Source organism: Heteronotia binoei, unplaced genomic scaffold (assembly GCF_032191835.1).
Source record: "Heteronotia binoei isolate CCM8104 ecotype False Entrance Well unplaced genomic scaffold, APGP_CSIRO_Hbin_v1 ptg000246l, whole genome shotgun sequence".
In the NCBI taxonomy this organism is placed as follows: Eukaryota; Metazoa; Chordata; class Lepidosauria; order Squamata; family Gekkonidae; genus Heteronotia; species Heteronotia binoei.
In genome coordinates, this window is record NW_026800005.1 from 76779 (window position 1) to 96397 (window position 19619).

The following is a 19619-nucleotide window of genomic DNA, read 5'->3' on the forward strand; positions in this document are numbered from 1 at the left end:
CATATATTAAGGTTTGTAGAATCTTTCGGGATCAAGTGCCGTGTTCTACTGGAGAAAGTTTTCCTTCCAGACGTTTCGTTCTCAGCTGCGGAGAACATTCTCAGTGGCGTTGCAGCCGGAGCAGGCGCTCTGACCTTCTTGGCTGCTGTGCATTGCTGTACAAAAGTCCGTATAGTCAAAGCGATGGTATTCCCAGTGGTAATGTATGGCTGTGAGAGCTGGACCATAAGGAAGGCCGAGTGCAGAAGAATAGATGCTTTTGAGCTGTGGTGCTGGAGAAGACTCTTGAGAGTCCCTTGGACTGCAAGAAGATCAAATCAGTCAGTCCTAAGGGAAATCAACCCAGACTGGTGACTGGAAGGTCAGATGCTGAAGCTGAAGCTCAAATACTTTGGCCACCAAATGGGAAGGGAGCACTCCCTGGAGAAGATCCTGATGCTGGGAAAGACAGAAGGCAAAAGAAGAAGGGGACGACAAAAGATGAGAGGGACAGTTTTACTGATGTAACAAACACGAATTTGAGCAGACTTCAGAGGATGGTGGAAGACAGGAGGGCCTTGAGTGACTTTGTCCATGGGGTTGCAAAGAGTCGGACTCGACTGTGCGACTGAACAACAAACAAGGCTGTGTAGCCTGCAGCTACTTGATCCACATTAGTTTAAGGCCATGATTTAAGCCCCAAACCACACCGGACAGGATTGTTCAGGGGCCTTGGAGTCAAAAGTATGCCGGGTGCATTGTTGTCCTGACCCTTTGCCTGCCACTCCCACCTAGTCCTCTATTGTTCTCATCTTCTGTAATCTGACCAACTGTCCCAGAAATGTGAAGTCTGTCACTACTTCCATGTCTTCCAAGGTGTGATGGGGCCAGATGCCATGATCTTAGTTTTTTTGATGTTGAGTTTCAAGCCTACTTTTGTGCTCTCCTCTTTCACCCTCAACAAGAGGTTCTTTAGGTCCTCCTCACTTTCTGCCATTAGAGTAGTGTCATCTGCATATCTGAGGTTGTTGATGTTTTTCCCAGCAATCTTAATTCCAGCTTTTGCTTCATCCAGGCCAGCATTCCGCATGATGTACTCTGCATATAAATTAAATAAGCAGGGTGACAATATACATCCTTGTCGAACTCCTTTTCCTATTCTAAACCTATCAGTTGTTCCATAACCCTTTCTGACAGTTGCTTCTTGACCCTTATACAGGTTTCTCAGGAGGCATGTGAGGTGGTCTGGTACTCCCATCTCTTTAAGGACTTGCCACAGTTTGTTGTGATCCACACATTTAAAGGCATAGTCAATGAAGCAGAAATAGACGTTTTTCTGATACTCCCGTGCTTTCTCCATAATACATCAAATGTAAACAATTTGATCTCTAGTTCCTCTACCTCTCCGAAACCCAGCTTGAACTTCTGGTAGTTCCCGGTCTACATACTGCTGAAGCCTAGCTTGTAGAATCTTTAACATGACCTTGCTGGCATGTGAAATGAGTGCAATGGTGTGATAGTTTGAACTTTCCTTGGCATTACCCTTCTTTGGGATTGGAATATAAACCGATCTTTTCCAATCCTGTGGCCACTGTTGTGTTTTCCAAATTTGTTGACATAATGTCTGCATCACTTTAACAGCATCATCTTTTAGGACTTTGAATAGCTCCACTGGGATACCATCATCTCCACTTGCTTTGTTGTCAGGCTTTCTAAAACCCATTTGACCTCACTCTCCAGGATGTCTGGCTCAAGGCCATCGATTTCACTGTCATGGTTGTCCGGGACATTGACATCCTTCTTATATAATTCTTCGGTGTATTCTTGCCTGGGGCAACCCCAGTTGCCTCACAGATCCTTCTCCAGAAGCACTCTGGGAACACCTAAAAACTACCATCCTGTTGACCTCTGAAGAAATCCTCGGGTTCTCCACAAGGAAGAACAAGGACTGGTTTGACGAGAACAATCAAGAGATCCAAGAATTACTGGCGAAAAAGAGATCTGCCTACCAAGCACATCTTGCTCAGCCCTCCTGTCCCGGGGAAAAAGCAACCTTTTGCGCTGTATGTAGCAACCTCCAGCGCAAGCTTCGAGACATTCAGAACGAGTGGTGGACCAAGCTTGCAGAGAGAACCCAGCTGTGTGCAGACACTGGTGATTTAAGAGGGTTCTACGAAGCCCTGAAGGCAGTATATGGTCCATCATATCAGGCTCAGAGTCCCTTGCGTAGTGCAGACGGCCAAGTGCTCCTCACAGACAAGGCATCCATACTGAACCGGTGGTCGGAGTATTTTCAGGTTCTCTTCAGTGCCAATTGTGTAGTTCAGGACTCAGCAATCCACCTCACCCCACTTCAACCAGTGAAAACAGAGTTGGATGTGATCCCCACCCTAGAAGAGACTGTTAAAGCCATCAAGCAACTGAAAAGTGGCAAGGCAGCAGGAGTTGATGGAATTCCACCAGAGATCTGGAAGCATGGGGGCATAGTACTACATAGTACACTTCACAAACTACTTGTCACCTGCTGGGAACAAGGCAAACTACCACGGGACTTTCGCGATGCAATCATCATTACTCTACATAAGAACAAAGGGGAAAAGTCAGACTGCTCCAACTACCTGGGGATAACCCTGCCTTCCATCGCAGGCAAAATCCTTGCCAGAATACTCCTGAACAGACTGGTGCCCACCATTGCAGAAGAACTCCTCCCAGAGAGCCAGTGTGGCTTCAGAGCTAACAGGAGCACCACCGACGTGATATTTGTTCTCAGGAAGCTCCAAGAGAAATGCAGGGAACAGAACAAGGGTCTATATGTGACTTTTGTCGACCTTACCAAAGCTTTTGATACCGTTAGTAGGAACGGCCTGTGGCAAATCTTGGAACGTTTAGGATGTCCCCCAAGGTTCCTCAGTATGGTCATCCAGCTACATGAAGACCAGCGAGGCCAAGTCAGACATTGCAACGATCTCTTGGAGCCCTTCCCAATAGGCACAGGTGTAAAGCAAGGCTGTGTTCTCACGCCAACTCTCTTTACGATCTTTTTTAGCATGATGCTTCAAAGAGCCGCAGTAGATTTAGATGATGACGATGGTGTCTACATCCGCTATCGCACCGATGGCAGCCTGTTCAACCTGAGGCGACTAAAGGCCCACTCCAAGACAATGGAAAAACTTATCCGAGAGCTACTGTTTGCTGATGATGCTGCACTTGTCTCCCACTCGGTATCAGCTCTGCAGCATATGACGTCCTGCTTTGCAGAGGCTGCCAAGCTATTCGGCCTAGAAGTTAGTCTGAAGAAGACAGAAGTTCTCCACCAGCCTGCACCCCAGGAAGATTATCACCCTCCTTGTATTACTGTGGGCGAATCAGTTTTGAAGACAGTCCAGCAGTTCAGCTACCTGGGGTGCATCATCTCCTCAGACGCCAAGATCGACAAGGAGATTGACAATAGACTGGCAAAGGCAAACCGTGCATTTGGCCGACTGCATAAAAGAGTGTAGAGCAACAAGCATCTGAAAAAAGGCACAAAGCGGTTGTGATGACAACCCTCATCTACGGCTCCGAATCGTGGGTTTTATACCGTCATCACCTGCGACTCCTTGAGCGCTTTCATCAGCGCTGCCTTTGCACCATCCTCAACAAGCTACGGAATTATAACAGAAACGTCAACAGCGAGAGTACTGGAGCGACTAGAAAGGAAGAAATCAACTTACACCAAAATTCTGGTGGCCTTTCTGTCGCGCGTAAAACGAGCTGGGAGCTGGGAGCGTTGCGCCGACTGTGCCGGGCCGGCGCGGAGGTGAGGCGTGGCCACGGGCTGGAGTCTGTAGAGTGACCGGAGAGAACGCGGAGCCGTGGGCTGGAGTGCACGGAGCGGCCGGTGAGAACGAGGGGCACCGTGCATGGCGGCGAGAGATAAACGGCGATGAAGGCAAGACGCAACTCGACTGGCTCGCTGCAGACAGAGCCAACAGAAGCTGTGGGGGCGACGCGATTGTGATCGCTGCCAGGGTGTGAACGAAGCTGACAGCCAGACGCCCGCGACCAGGAGGCCCTGTACGGGGCGAATGGTGCGTGGAGACCTGGTGAGCCGGGTGCAGGGGACTATACTACACCCCGAGGCAGCAACAGCGGAGCCAGAACCCCTCCCGATCAGGCCCACAAGGGCTCAACCCGGGCTGCTGGGAGGATACAGGGGAAGTCTTAACTCTCCTGGGTCGCCGAGCCGCTGGAGTATACTGGACCCTGGACAACAGACTGCGCTAGCAGAAACTCCAGTCAGAAGCTGAGGACATTTAGGGGCACTAGCACTTTAAGAACTGCAGGATCACTACCCAAACCGATAGCTTTGACTCCCACTCCCCACTGAGATAAATTTATATTGCCGGCAGCTAAGAGATTAGATTGTTTAATTAGTTATTTAATTAGTGATTTTATTAATTGCTTAGCTTGAGAGTTTATCTATTTATTTATTGGCAGATTAATTTGAGGGGTTGTAACGGGGGGGGGATATATTTATTAATATGCTACGGATGAATTAAAGTTTTTTAGCTAATCAATTTGAGGAGACTTAGGGTTGGGGCTTAAACTTAAGTAACTATGGATTAAATTAATAGAGGACCAGGCAATCTGGAACTGTGAAGTAGAGGAGGGTGAGGGGGGTTAAGTTTGGATAAGATAACTGGGGAGCAAGCCAACTGGACATTGGTGAAGGATCGGGTACAGAGTGGATGTCTGGCCTAGGGATCCCAGTGCTCATGGGGAGGGGAAGGTATGACGGTGGGAGCAGACGGAGTTATATGGGAAGGAGGCGGAGACAAAACAGTGCTCGGCCCTCTTCCAGTCTGCGTCCCATCCCGACGGTGGCAGGTAGTGGGGCTAAGAGGGAAAGCCCGTCTCCGTCATTGGTGTTATGTAATGCCAGGTCCATAAATAATAAGACCTCAATCCTTAGGGAACACCTGCTTAAGCAGGATATGGACCTGGCTTGCGTGACTGAGACCTGGGTGCGGGATGGAGAGACGGTGGCTCTCTCCCAGATGGCGCCCCCAGGTTACTCGGTCTTTCACCAATCACGGACAACCGGGCGGGGGGAGGGGTGGCGCTATTCATACGGGAGGGTTACTCCTTCAGGGCTCTCCCGGCCCCAACGATCGATGGCCTGGAATGTGCCAGTCTGATGTGGGAAGTGGGGGAGGGGTTGGCGATTTGGCTGCTGTACCGTCCGCCTAACGCACCAGCCAGCGCCTTACCAGCCCTGATGGAGGCCGTGGCAAGCTGGGCGTTGGAGTTCCCAAGGCTTATGGTCTTGGGCGATTTCAACGTCCATGCGGATGACATGGCCTCCAATCAGGCACTGGACCTAGTGTCTTCCATGGCAACACTGGGACTCTCCCAATTTGTTACCACCCCCACGCATCAGGCCGGGCACATGTTAGACTTGATCTTTGTGTCCGGGATTCTGGTGGACGGTATCGCAGCAGAAGTGATGCCATGGTCGGACCACCTAGCCCTCAAGGCTCGTGTGGGTGCGCCGCCTCAACCCTGTATGGGCGGCGAGCCTATTTTGGCTCGCCCGCAGAGTCTGATGGACCCTGAGTGGTTCCAAAGGGCTCTGCGGGACCCCTGGCCCCCTAGCAATTCCCTTGATGACCTGGTAGAGACTTGGCATGACAGGCTATCCAGGGCCATCAATGAGATCACACCCCGGCGTCCTCTGCACCCCCGAAGTAGGCTGGCTCCATGGTATACCTTGGAGCTACGCCAATTGAAACAGGGACTCAGACGACTAGAGAGGCGGTGGCGGCATACTCGTGACGAAGCGACGAGAACATCCTACAGAACGTTTATGAAGTCTTATGAGATGGCAGTCAAAGCCGCAAAGAAGGATTACTTTGCGGCTAGGATTGCATCTGCAAATTCGCGCCCGGCACAATTATTTAAGATAATTGAGAATCTGACCACTCTGCCTCAAGGCAGACCAAACATGAGAGAATTGGAAATAGGCTGTGAGGCTTTTGCGAAATTTTTTGCAGATAAAATCTCATCGCTCCGCCAGGACCTTCCTGCCACATTGGATGCAGTACAAGAACCCGGGGCTCCGTGCCTGTCTTCGGATGTTACCTTGGATCACTTCGACGCGCTTAGCCTTGGGGAAGTCGACGAAATTCTCTCAACTGCATGCCCTACAACTTGTGATCTTGACCCATGCCCCTCCTGGCTAATTAAATCTTGCCAGAGGGAGCTTAGATATCCTGTATGGGATATCATAAATAGATCCCTCTTGGGAGGGCAATTTCCTAGCACTGCAGGCCGTGGCAGGTTGGCTCAAGCTGAGCGGGCTGAAGTTGAATCCAACGAAGACAGAGGTCCTTTGCTTGGGCCGCGGTGCCCTGGGAAGGGAAATCCCCTTGCTGGTCTTTGACGGTGTGCTGCTGAAAGCAGCCCATAGGGTCAAGAGCTTGGGGGTTCTTCTGGAGCCTTCATTATCAATGGAGGCACAGATAGCGGCCGCTGCCAAGTCCGCGTTTTTTCATCTTCGACGGGCGAAGCAGTTGGCCCCCTTCCTGGAGCGCTGGGACCTAGCAACGGTGATCCATGCTACGGTCACCTCGAGACTGGATTACTGCAACGCCCTCTACATGGGGCTGCCCTTGTGCCGAACTCGGCGGCTGCAGCTGGTGCAGAACGCGACGGCTAGGCTGCTGTTGGGGCTCCCAAGATGGGAGCACATACAGCCGGGGCTGCGCGGACTGCACTGGCTGCCAGTGGTATACCGAGTTCGTTACAAAGTGCTGGTTATCACCTTTAAAGCCCTATATGGCCGAGGACCTGCCTACCTGAGGGACCATCTCTCCCCATATGAGCCCCAGAGAGCGCTGAGGTCAGCTGGAAAGAACCAGCTGAATATCCCTGGGCCAAGGGAGGCCAGATTGAAGGCCACCCGGGATTGGGCCTTCTCTACTGCAGCTCCACTGCTGTGGAATCAACTCCCGGAGGAGGTACGGGCCCTACGATGTTTAGATCAATTCCGCAGGGCCTGTAAGACCTACCTCTTCAAAATAGCCTTCAACTAATGACAAGCTAAGAAAGTGCCGCTGGAAATGCTTTTAGCTACTGAATTCTACTGCAGATTTAATGTTTATAGCACCATAATGTTAATTTAATAATTTGTAAATTGTTTTTAATGATGATTTTATAAGTATAACTTTTATGTTGTAAGCCGCCCTGAGCCTGCCCCGGCGGGGAGGGCGGGATATAAATAAAAAGTATTATTATTATTATTATTAACATCCACTGGAGTGACTTTGTGACCAACACTGAAGTCCTCAAGCGGGTGGAGGCTACAAGCATCGAGGCATTGCTGTTGAAGATGCAGCTGTGCTGGGCAGGGCATATCTCCAGGATGGAAAACCACTGCCTTCCCAAGATTGCCCTGTATGGCGAACTTTCCACCGGCCATCGAAATAGAGGGGCACCAAAGAAGAGGTACAAGGACTCCTTAAAGAAATCCCTTGGTACCTGTTGCATTAACCATCACCAGTGGTCTGACCTAGCCTCAGATCGCAAAGCATGGAGGCATACCATCTACCAGGCTGTCTCTTCCTTTGAGAACGCACACATAGCTGGTCTTGAGGACAAAAGGAGATCGAGGAAGAATTGTACTGCTACAGCACCAACCCCAAATCAGACTTTTCCCTGCAGCCACTGTGGCCGGACCTGCCTGTCCCGGATTGGTCTTGTCAGCCACCAGCGAGCCTGCAACAGACGTGGACTACTGCACCTTTCTTAAATCTTTGTTCACGAAGTCAAGCCGAGAGAGATTCTTGCCACTTCTTCCTGATCTCTTCTACTTCTGTTAGGTCCCTACCATTTTTGTCCTTTATCATGGCCATCTTTGCGCAAAATGTTCCCTTGATTTCTCCAATTTTCTTGAATAGATCTCTTGTCCTTCCCATTCTATTATTTTCCTCTATTGCTTTGCATTGTTCCTTCAGGAAGGCCTCCTTATCTCTCCTTGCTGTTCTCTGGAAATCTGCATTCAGTTGGGTGAATCTTTCCTTTTCACCTTTGCCTTTCGCTTTCCTTCTTTCCTCAGCTGTTTGTAAAGCCTCATCAGACAGCCACTTTGCTATCTTGCATTTCTTTTTCTTTGGGATGGTTCTGATTACTGCCTTCTGTACAATGTCACGAACCTCCATCCATAGTTCTTCAGGCACTCTATCAACTCTAGTTCCTTAAACCTATTCTTCACCTCCACTGTATATTCATAAGGGATGTGATCAAGGTCAAACCTGAATGGCCTAATGGCTTCCTCAGTTTTCTTCAGTTTAAGCCTGACTTTTGCGATGAGTAGCTCATGATCTGAGCCGCAGTCAGTTCCAGGTCTTGTTTTTGTTGACTGTATGGAGCTTCTTCATCTTTGACTGCAGAGTATATAATCAATCTGATTTCTGTGTTGCCCATCAGGTGATGTCCACATGTAGAGTTGCCTTTTAGGTTGTTGGAAGCGGGTGTTTGCTATGACCAGCTTGTTCTCTTGACAAAACTCAATTAGCCTTTGCCCAGCTTCATTTTATTCTCCAAGGACAAATTTGTCAGTTGTTCTGGTCACCTTTGGACTTCCTAGTTTGGCATTCCAGTCCCCTATGATGAGGAGGACATCTTTTTTTGGTGTTAATTCTAGAAGGTGTTGTAGATCTTTATAGAACTGGTCCACTTCAGCCTCTTCTGCATCAGTGGTTGGGGCATGGATTACTGTGATATTGGTTTGCCTTGGATACGGACTGAGATCATTTTGTCATTTTTGAAATTGTATCCCATTACTGCCTTCCTCACTCTCTTGTTAACTATAAAGGCCACACCATTTCTTCTACAGGACTCTTGGCCACAATAATAGATGTAGTGATCTTCTGAGTTAAATTCACCCATTCCCATCCATTTTAGTTCACTGATTCCCAAGATGTCGATGTTCAGTCTTGCCATCTCTTGTTTGACCACATCTAGCTTACCTTGATTCATAGATCTTACATTTCATGTTCCAATGCAGAATTGTTCTTTGCAGCATCGAACTGTTCTTTCACCATCAGACACATCCACAGCTGAGCGTCCTTTCGGTTTTGGCCCAGCCGCTTCACTCTTTCTGTGGTTACTTGAACGCTCTTCCCCGGTAGAATATTGGCCAGATTTTACTTGCATACACTTAGGTTTATGCATGCTTGCTTTGAGAATCAACATTGGCTAACAAGGCGCCATTAGCGCACTGACCTATATTGCTAAAATGATCTACCTCTCATTTTGCACTTAGACTACTCAGACGCATTCCTTGACAAACTGTTTAGACGGGGCTTCCTTAAACATGCAGAAATGGAAATCAGGACTGGTTTAGCCCGCAATACTCTTCTGCAGGGGTGGTCAACGGTAGCTCTCCAGATGTTTTTTGCCTACAACTCCCATCAGCTCGAGTCAGCATGGCCAATGGTTGGTGCTGATGGGAGTTGTAGGCAAAACTAATCTGGAGAGCTACCATTGGCCACCCCTGCTAGTCTACTGTATGTAGGCGGTCAATTGCTGCAGCATCCCATGTTCTGTTCAATGCAAGATTTCTGCTTATTAGTTTGCAAAACATATACCGTATGTTCTGTGCCAGAACTGTGATTCAGTGGTGGGGGGTGAGTACAATATTGCAGCTAATATACAGTAAGAATTTATCCTACTTTTAAGCGTATGTGTGTCAACTGGTGAGATATTGCGCTTTGTCTAAGGTCAACGTAACTTAGGACAATGAGATGATTGGACAAGGAAGCAACATTTGAGAAAATCACTACATTTTTATTTGTTGATCTTGACCCAAGTTACTGTGTTAGGCAAAACTTGAAAATGACACTAAGAGGCTTACACCAAGGTTTTCACGCTAAGGGAAAGTGCGTGTGAGCACATATAGGGACGTCAGTGCTGAATCTCTCCCTCCCTCCCCTCTTTTCTTCCTTTATTAATTCCCTCCCTAGTGGATCATGAACATCTGATTTTCATTTTTTTGGTAACTCAAACAGTGACAGTTCTGACTCACTGCTATAAAGTATTTGACAATCATGTCTTGAGGCTCTCAAACATCTGCATTGTATTCTATGTGACTCTTAGTTAAGCAAAGTTTGCCAACCCTGGAGTGCAGCCTAGAGTGTCTGAACATATGCATACGAATGAGTAGTGTGTGTAAAAATGCAACAATAAAGGTGTATTACATCCTCCCCCTAAACCCCCCCCCCAGTGATATCCTGAAGCAATTCACAGCACACAGCAGCCATGAAAGTAAGCTGGTGGGTTACTGCCTCAGGGAACGCAAGTATTCAAGATTGCTTTTCGGGTGTGTTGACGAGAGCTAATTTGCCATGTCTGTGCATTGCATCCTCCTAAAATGTTTTTTTAGGCATTTAAAAAAGTTCCATTTGAATATTAAGTGTAGCAACACGAGATCTTCACGTGCACCCTTCAAGGCAGTACAAAATTAATGCTTTAAGGAAATGCAAAACAAAAAGTTAATTGTTCACCCATAATCAAACTAAGGTTACTGTCCTGAGAGCCCCTTCCTTCCTTCCTTCCTCACCACTCCTATCTCTCAAACATCTGTTGTTCATGTTTATTTGCTCTGAAATGTTTGAATTTCATATCTTTAGCCTCTAAAACATATGCTGCTTATTATATGTTCCACTTAGGTTAAGCAAGTTTGGGATCCAGTGATGCAGTTTATAGTGTCTGCTTATGTGTCCTTCTGCAGCATATGCATGCCAAATTTACAAGACACAGAGAATCAGGCCAATAATTTGAAGGGTGGTTTAATCCGTGCCAGCTCAGATGTTTTACCATCTGGGTTTGACCCATTCAAAATGGACCTATGTCCCATTTTGCAGCCTTGTTCTACTCACCCATGTGGACATGTGCTCATGTGGTCACAGCAACAGTTTTGAAATGTTTGTCCAGCAATATTAAACATATGCTGCTTATTATATATTCCGCTTAAGTTAAGCAAGTTTGGGATCCAATGGTGCAGAGTTATAGTGTCTGCTTATGCGTCCTTCTGCAGCATAATGCATGCCAAATTTACAAGCTGCTTGAAACCATGGAGGTGGGGAGAATACTGCTCTGCTTTGAACAGTCTTGAGAAACGATCATTTATTGCTTTATTACCCTCCATTTGCCAGACGGTTTTCTGCTTGAAAAGAGTTCCTTTGAACAGTCTTGAGAAACGACTTTATTGCTTTATGACCCTCCATTTGCCAGACTGGAAAAACATTTGTCTCTTTCCAGAAAAAGAAGTAGCATTATTCTTTGCGGATGCAGAGAAAGCATTTGATAATTTAAACTGGGACTTTATGTTTGCAGTGATGGATAAGATGGAGCTTGGAGAAAGTTTTATAAGAATGATAAAAGCAATATACTCTGAACAAAGGGCAAGGTTGTGTGTTAATGCAGATCTTACAGATGAAATGAAAACCAGCAAAGGTACTAGACAAGGCTGCCCGCTTTCACCATTGTTGTTCATAATGACTCTTGAAATTTTATTGATGCAGATTCAAGAAGAAAAAGATTTAGAAGGGTTACAAATAGAAAAACATTTGTCTCTTTAACAGATAGGTGGCAGCTCGGAGAAGAATTTGCATTTAAATGTTGCTTTATCCCCTCATTCCATGTCTATTTGCCTTCCTTTCTTCTTTTTTTAATGCTTTGCATCCTCCCTTCCCCCCTCCCTCCATCACTTTGTTGAGGCTTTGAAAAACTCTGATATGTACGTTTTGCTGCTCTCAAAAATCTGACGTTTATTCTATGTGGCTCTTACATTGAGCAAGTTTGGCCACTATTTATCTACACCAAGCAAAAACCATGTAAGAAAGCTGGGTTACCGCCTCAGAGAATGTAAATATTCCAAAATGTTTTTGGTGTGTGTGTGAGGGGGGGGGGGTTGATAACGGGTGATTTGGAATTTCCAGGACCGTTGTCCTCAACTGCTATTTTCATCATTGGAAATTATCCTTTATATTTGAATATTAAATGTGGCACCATGAGATCTCCAGTTTCTCCCTTTAATTTAGCAGGCAATATAAATATAAATAAATACAAAACACACCATTAATTGATAACATTAAACAGTAATAATAATAATAATAATAATAATTTTTTATTTCTATCCCGCCCTCCCCGCCGGGGCAGGCTCAGGGCGGCTCACAGCATAAAATACATATTACATCCGTTCATATTATAAAAACATAGTTAAACAATTATAGGTTGTTAAAATTAACATAACAATAGTAATAATAATAATATGGCGTTATAGCATCAAGTTTTTAGTAGACTTCCAAGAATAAAACATGTCAAGAATAAAACATTTTCAGCAGCATATCTAGCTTTCAGCAGCATATCTAGCAGTAGAGAAAGGGAATACACACACTTTCTACTGGCAGTGCCAGAGACTGGCAAACCACCTTTTCCCCTTTAAATCCAGTGCCAGAGGCTGGCAGACTATCTTTCCCCCCTGACAACTTAGCCCTAGAGGCTGGAAAACTACCTTTTCCCCTGGCAATCCAGTCCTGGAGGCTGGCAAACTACCTTCCCATCTTAAAAGTTGGAGAACTGGAGAATAGAATTGGTGAGTAGCTGGCTGTATAATGACAGGCACTTTCAAAGTAGGGGTGTGCATTCGGTTCGGAATACGGAATCGCTTACAGCCGATTCCAATTGGGGCCTATTATGCGGGAGCCGAGTATGGCTCCCTGTATAGATATACGGAAGTCAATGGAAAAGGGGGGCAAAGTGCTTCTGCAGCCTCAGGGGAGCTGCTTGCCTCCTTTCCCGCCTTTGGTAGCCTTTTCCCGCCTCTACCATAGCCTCCCTGGGATCAGGGAGGGGGGGAAGAGGGAAGAGGAGCTCCAGCAGCCAATCCAAAGCATGCATTTGCAAAATCATTGCAAATGCATGCTTTGCAGGGCTGTTGTGTACTAATCCCCCAGTCATCAGCAACGTTGTTTTTTTGATCTTTTGCTTACTTGGGTATCCAAGTAAGCACTGTTGTCTGGCCAATCACAGAGCAGTGCTATTTTTTGAAACTGCTCTCTGTAGGGCCAGAGAACCTTTTTAAGGGGTCTGCCTGGCTGGACTCCTCCATTGCTGCTGTGTTGGTGTGTGCTGGTGTGAGAGAGAGATTGTGCTGTGCTGGCCCTTGGCCTCAGCTGCTGCTGCTCTCTCAGCCTTACCAGACTTGCCTGGAGTAGAGAAGACGTCTAAGGTAAGACAGTCTTGGAGTTCTTGTTTTTATGTTAATTGGTAAAAGGACTTTTTAAGACTCAGAGTCCCTTTACTTATCCAGATTTGGGTGGTGGGTAGCTTATTTGGGGTTAGGGGGTTCTGCTGGGGGAGGGGGCCTGGGGTGGGGGTTTTTTTGCCAATTTGCCCATATCATACTTTAGTGAGAGGACTTTTAAAAGTGCAGTGTCCTTTTATTTTTTCTGATTTGGGTGGCTTGGATTTCTTGGGGTTAGGGTAAAGGGTTTTTTTTAGGGGGATGGGTTGGGAAAGTTCCTATATTGTTAAAAGTTAAGTTTTTTACTGTTTTAAACAGATTCTGTGTTTGATTTGTTGCTGCTCTGTTGTGCTGCTGTTGTTCCTTTTCTCTTCTGGTTCTGGTTCTTGGGGGGGGGGGCTGTTTGGCCTAATTTTCATTGTTTAAAAGGCCACTTTTTTAACAGTTGAGTTTCTTGGCCTTCTCCTGTTGTCCCTTTTCCTGGTTCTGGTTTTTTTTGGGGGAAAGCTGGCACCTGGGTGAGAGACCCAGAACCAGCAGGCTTGTTGCACTTGGCCAGCTCTCCCCGTGTTGTTTGGGGCAGGGCTGGAGAGCTGGCATCTGTAGATTGTGTGTTCTGTGGCAGGGAAGCTGGCACCTGGGTGAGAGACCTAGAACCAGGAAAAGACCCAGGGCTGGAGAGCTGGCATCTGGGTTTGCTGCAGCCAGGTCTGCAGGGCAGACCTTGAGCAGATTGTGTTTTGTGTGGCAGTGACATTGGCAACTGGGTTTATATTGGTTCCAGGTCAGCAGGGTTCATAGAGTAGAGAGAGGGATGTAGTGCATTTGGGTCCTATAGAGATTATCTGGTGTGAAGTTAGGTTTGGCTTTGGGTGCCCAAGGAATTGGACCCCCTGGTCCAATTTTTTTTTGGCCTTGTGGGTTTTGTGTGGGACAGTACCCTGAAGCTGAACAGCAGTTTGGGGGGCTCTCCTCAAAACCCCCTGCTCCCCAGAGCCACTTTTCCCACGACAATTACAGTGAGGAAGTGGCTCTAATTGGGTTTTTCTCACCATTGGGAGCAGTGTTCCTTTTGGGGTGCCCACTGATGGGTGCAGTGTTTTTGGGCCAGGGGGGTTTCATGCTGGGGAGTCCCCTGAAGCTGCCCTGCAGTTTTGGGGCCTCTCCCTCAAACCCCCCTCTGGCCAGAGCCACTTTCCCCACAGCAATTATAGTGGAGGAAGTGGCTAATTGGGCTTTCACCAGCATTGGTGGCAATGGGCCTTTTGGGGAGCCCAAAGACAGGGACCCCCTGGCCCAATCTTTTTGGGACTTGGGGGTTTTATAGGGGAGAGTTCTCTGCGGGTTCCCTGCAGTTTTGGGGGCTCTCCCTCAAACCCCCTGCCCCCCAGTAGCCTCTAATTATGCCCTACATTGCCATTGATTTCAATGGCCCATAGGGTATAATGGTGGGATAGGGGCACCCTCTTTGGGTGCCCCTGGAATGGGACTCCCTGGCCCATTCTTTTTGGGACTTGGGGGGTTTGTAGGGGAGAGTCCCCTGCAAATTTGGGGGCTCTCCCTCAAACCCCCTCCCCTCCAGGCGGCTTCAAATATACCCTATTTGCCATTGATTTCAATGGCCCATAGGGTATAATGGGGCCGTATATTTGGAAATAGAAGATATTGGATTTATATCCCGCTCTCCACTCCGAAGAGTCTCGCATATCTACCGTATATGCGGCTATTCCAACAAGGGAATTCAGAAATATACGGGATTCCGTATTCCCCCCCCCCCCCCCCATATACTTCCGAATCCGTGTACTACCGAATTTTTTTTTTGCAGGTCCCTATTTCAAAGCTCACAGCAGAAGGAACAAGAGTCACCAATAGCAATTGCTGCAGAAAACGCCACCTGCTGGTGGTAATGAAGAAAAGCAACAAAAAGAAGTAATGCCATCTACACTCATGCCGTAGATGGGGAGCAAACAGGAAAACTCCACTTAAGAAGTGGTCTTGAAAGTCAGGAGAAATACCGTGCAGGAAACGGCTTCACTGCCGATCCAGGATTTTAAGTGTAAATGATAGCCAAAACACCAGAGCAAAACAGAAGTGAGGCCAGTTTGTAATGTAGATGGTCAAATCTGAAAGCGCAGCATTACTGGATCTTTTGCCCAGTGTAAAATCCCCCTTAGTGTATAACTCAAAGTGTCAATTCAGTGTGCTGCTGAAGTCAAAAAGGCAAACTCTATGTTAGGAATTATTAGGAAAGGGACTGAGAATAAAATGTAATGCCCCTGAATAGATTTATGGTGGGGCGTCATTTGGACTACTGTGTACAGTTCTGGTCACAATATCTCAAAAAGGAAATTGCAGAGCTGGAAAAAGCAGAGGAGGGCAACCAAGATGATGAGGGGGCTGGAGCACCTTCTCAATGAAGAAAGGCTGATGAGTCTGGGCCTTTTCCGTTTAGAAAAGAGATGATTAAAGGGGGACATGATAGAAGTTTATAAAATTATACATGGGGTGAAGAGAGTTAACAAAGCAAACGTTTTCTCCCAAAATAGTAGAACTTGAAGGGATCCAGTGTATTGACATCACTTCTGTTGTGCACAGGAAATGATTCCAGTGTGTCACCAATGATGGGCCCCCTCCACCTGTTAATTCCCTTCTACCTCTTGCTGGTTGCCCGAGGGGACCTGGCAATCCAAGGTGTACATGGTTCTTCCCCCTTAATTTCATCCTCACAACAACCCTAAGAGGATGGTTAAATTGAAAGAGAATTACCAGCCCAAGGTCAGGCAACAAGCTTTACACTAAAATATTTACACATGGCCTTTTCCTTGTAGCTCAATGTAGCTTCCATTTCCAGATTTTAAAATAACACAAAGTATAGCCCCCCCCCCCCCCCCACACACACACTCCACTTGTCAAAAAATGCCTGCTTGAGCCCCATTAAAGCTCTTCAGAATAAAACGGACTTGATCCTCACCACCTTCCTGACAATCCTATTCTGTAAGGTGGGAACTACTACAGAAAAGGCACAGACTGTCCTGGCTGCTGAGTGGGCTGGGCTACCTTAAGTGGGAAACACGCTGGTTTCGTGGAGGCTTAGAGTACGGTGGTGGCTCACCCAGCACAACCTGCCTGCTCCACCATCATGAAAGAGGAAGAGAGAGCAGGTGGACGCTACCTTCGCTATGCTCCCTCCTTTCGGCTTTACGGAGACTTGGGGTGCGCCTGGGGCACAAAGGGCTCAAGCATGCTTAGTGGGGGAGGATGGAAGCGTGGCTTTGGGGGTGAGTCAAGAAGGATGCAGAGGGAAAAAATATTCTGTGGACACTCTACAACCGTGGCAAATATATCTGAATTTGCAACAGCTGCAAGAGCTACACAGGGAACTGCTGTCTTTTGGAAACATCCAAAAATTTATAGAAGTAAACAGTGAACTACAGAAATTTGGACCCGACTGTCTCTTGACTTCAGCTGAGCAACTGGTTCCTGCTTCGGAGGAGGAGAAGAAAAAACTTGGGGGGGGGGGGGCGGGGGGCTCAACTACAACGTCTCCAGTCCTTCAAAGTGCTGGATTCTTTTAATTCACATCTTTTTCAAAAGAGTTTTAGATCTCACAAGCACAGGAACCGGACTACAATTTCAATCTGAAAGAAACAGCCTTTCAATAACCATACAATAGTAACAATAGCAATTACCCTTAGTTATATTCCCTCCGCTTCCACTAATTAACTCATATGGATAAACAGCAATTATAAGAAGCCAAAGAACATCGCCAACCGTTAGCGAAGAACACAAACTTCTCCTGCTATCAAACTCCACCCAGTTGACTCCGCCCCTATGGGCTGAACCATGCAGTTACTAAGAGCTGTTGTGTACGAAACCGAAGCAAAAGCCTTTATTGGACTAATAACGTGCACGAGGGGGCGTGGCACGGAGGCCATTTGAAATATATTCTCGAGCCCTTGTGCAATGAACCCAGCATTTGTCTTCTGGGAGTCTTCCTATAGGTTTTAGCTGTCCACCAGCTCAAACAAGAAGTGTTCCTTTTCCACTGGATTGCGATTTAGCCCAGACTACATTTTTGCAGACAGGAACAGGCAGTCACTTTACCCTCACAACTTTTCGGGTTTTGTCCCTTAAGAGCAGCTACAAAGAATACTAAAAGAGGACAGAGAAACTCAGATCAAGCTCAGTCTGGCTGTGACAACAAAGCGTATGATTAAGTGGTATTTGAAAAACGTTTTTTCTGATCACATCACGTAAGTAAAGTAAAGGGCTTGCTTCAGCTATCCAAAGTGTGCACAGGTCTAGAAAAGTGAGAAAAGATGACTGCATGCAGCAACATCGAAAACTTGCAGCAATATGTTCGAGTCATCTCATCTGCAACAGAGATTGGAGAAACTAGTGGAAATGGCAAGCATTGTTTATGTAAAGCAGATTCAGGTGGGTAGCCTTCTTGGTCTGAAGCAATAACAAAATTTGAGTGCAGTGGCACCTTTAAAACCAACATTTATTCAAGGCATAAGCTTTCATGTGCATGCACACTTCTTCAAATACACTGAAATTGAAGTTACCAGGACACTACATAGACAGAGGATGAGCAGCAATTTAGCATACAATGTAATGAAAATGTTTAACAAATACAAGAAACAAACAGGAATAACAAGCTTAGTTTATATGGTCACTATTTGTTTAGATTTAATTCTGGGAGAAAACATTGTGAAGCAGATAAACATATCAAAATGGAGACTGATGTGCAAATATACCCTTCTCAATTGAGCCTGTTTGGTTAAGAGTGTGGACTCTAATCTGGGAGAACCAGGTTTGATTCCCCACTCCTCTACATGCACCTGCTGAGTGACCTTGGGTCAGTCACAAGTTTTCTCACTAGCAGTTTCTGTCAGAGCCCTCTCAGCCCTATTTGCTTCACAGAGTGTCTGCTGTGGGGACAAGAAGGGAAAGGACATTGTAAATTGCTCTGAGATTCTGAGTGAAGGGTGAGGTATAAATCCATTTTCTTCTCTTCTTCCTTTTCTTCAACTGTGGAATGCTAAGAGTAAGTAACTGACCCTGTTATTCTCAATCTGTCTCCTCTCAAGCATGGAGGTAACTAACAACATCCTTTTCTTTAAGGTGGGGTGATTGGTTGTGCAGTGTTACGATTTCTGTCACCAGACCAGAGAAATATATTCCAGTCTACATTTCCAAATGATGTTATATTTGGAAATATTTCTCAAATGTTGTTATGTAAAGCAATGTGTCTGAAATGTACTTGCCAGGCAGAACAGATGGTATCTACTGGTGAAATACCATTTTTTTTCCTGCATTGGCTATCGTGTCTAATATTCTATGCTTGTTTCGTTAGATGTATCATCCTATTAATTGCATCAATTTATATTGTCTTATTAACTGTCAATAAGAAAGGTGGGCTTTAAATATAGTAAATAAAATTACAATAACCATTGTTGCTAACAGGCTTGGAGGGGAAAAAACTCGCTTTTAAATAAACACTTAATGTGTGGAAATGGGGTGTGAATTTTTATGTCATCCAGGTAAATAACATCCCATACTCTAGGATGCACCTAATTAGTTATGGTTTTACTATAGAGTTAAGAAAAACAAAGAAGGGAAAGAAACTTAACCCGAAAACTGGAGTAAGAAACCTAAAAGGTTATTATGCAATTAAAGGGCCAAACATTAAAAACAAAGTGTAAAAAAAATCATAAATCAACATACATGTATTTATTGTAGAAAGCTAAAACCATTTAAGGGCCCATCATAAGCCTCTATCCTATATAAAATCATAAAACCACAATGGGAACCCACTCAACTTGACCTGATGCGTTTTGACCTAGATTGGTCTTCTTCAGAGGTCAGAAAGGTAAGTACATATATTGGCTCATAATACAGAACAGAATAAAACAATGGAACAATGCTGGACCACAAGAAAATTTCTGTAATATAAAAGAGAAAAATTATAAATTTGTAAAAATATTTTTCATGCTATTTAAGGATAATATTTTGAATTAATTACTTACAGTGAAGTGTAAGAGATATTCTTGAGACCTCTTGTCTTAATTCAGGGCATAACTATAGCATTCGGTGTTTTATTGTATGCCTAACAACAAAATATTAACCAAAATGTAAAAGTTAGACTACACTAAAAATAATACCAAATAAAACCATAAATTTCAAATTTAATCTGTTGCCTCACCATATGGTGCAGAATTGATCAAGTAAAGTCAGAGCCTATGTGCCAAGAGTTATGTTTAGTGCACTGAACCTGGTGCTCAGCTTAAAAATGCTAGGAACCAGATGATGCAATCCTGGCCCAATCAAAGCACATGATGTAATT

General features: G+C 45.8%; 1 long non-coding RNA gene across 1 annotated transcript; it reads right to left on the reverse strand.

Annotated features, from left to right (window-relative positions):
• Window positions 1-18984: 18984 nt before the first annotated feature.
• On the reverse strand, window positions 18985-19567 carry LOC132590542 (uncharacterized). Its single transcript, XR_009556701.1, has 3 exons — window positions 19479-19567; window positions 19303-19382; window positions 18985-19218 (listed from the first exon to the last, which is right to left on the reverse strand). It is a non-coding gene; the product is annotated as an uncharacterized LOC132590542 (long non-coding RNA).
• Window positions 19568-19619: the final 52 nt, after the last annotated feature.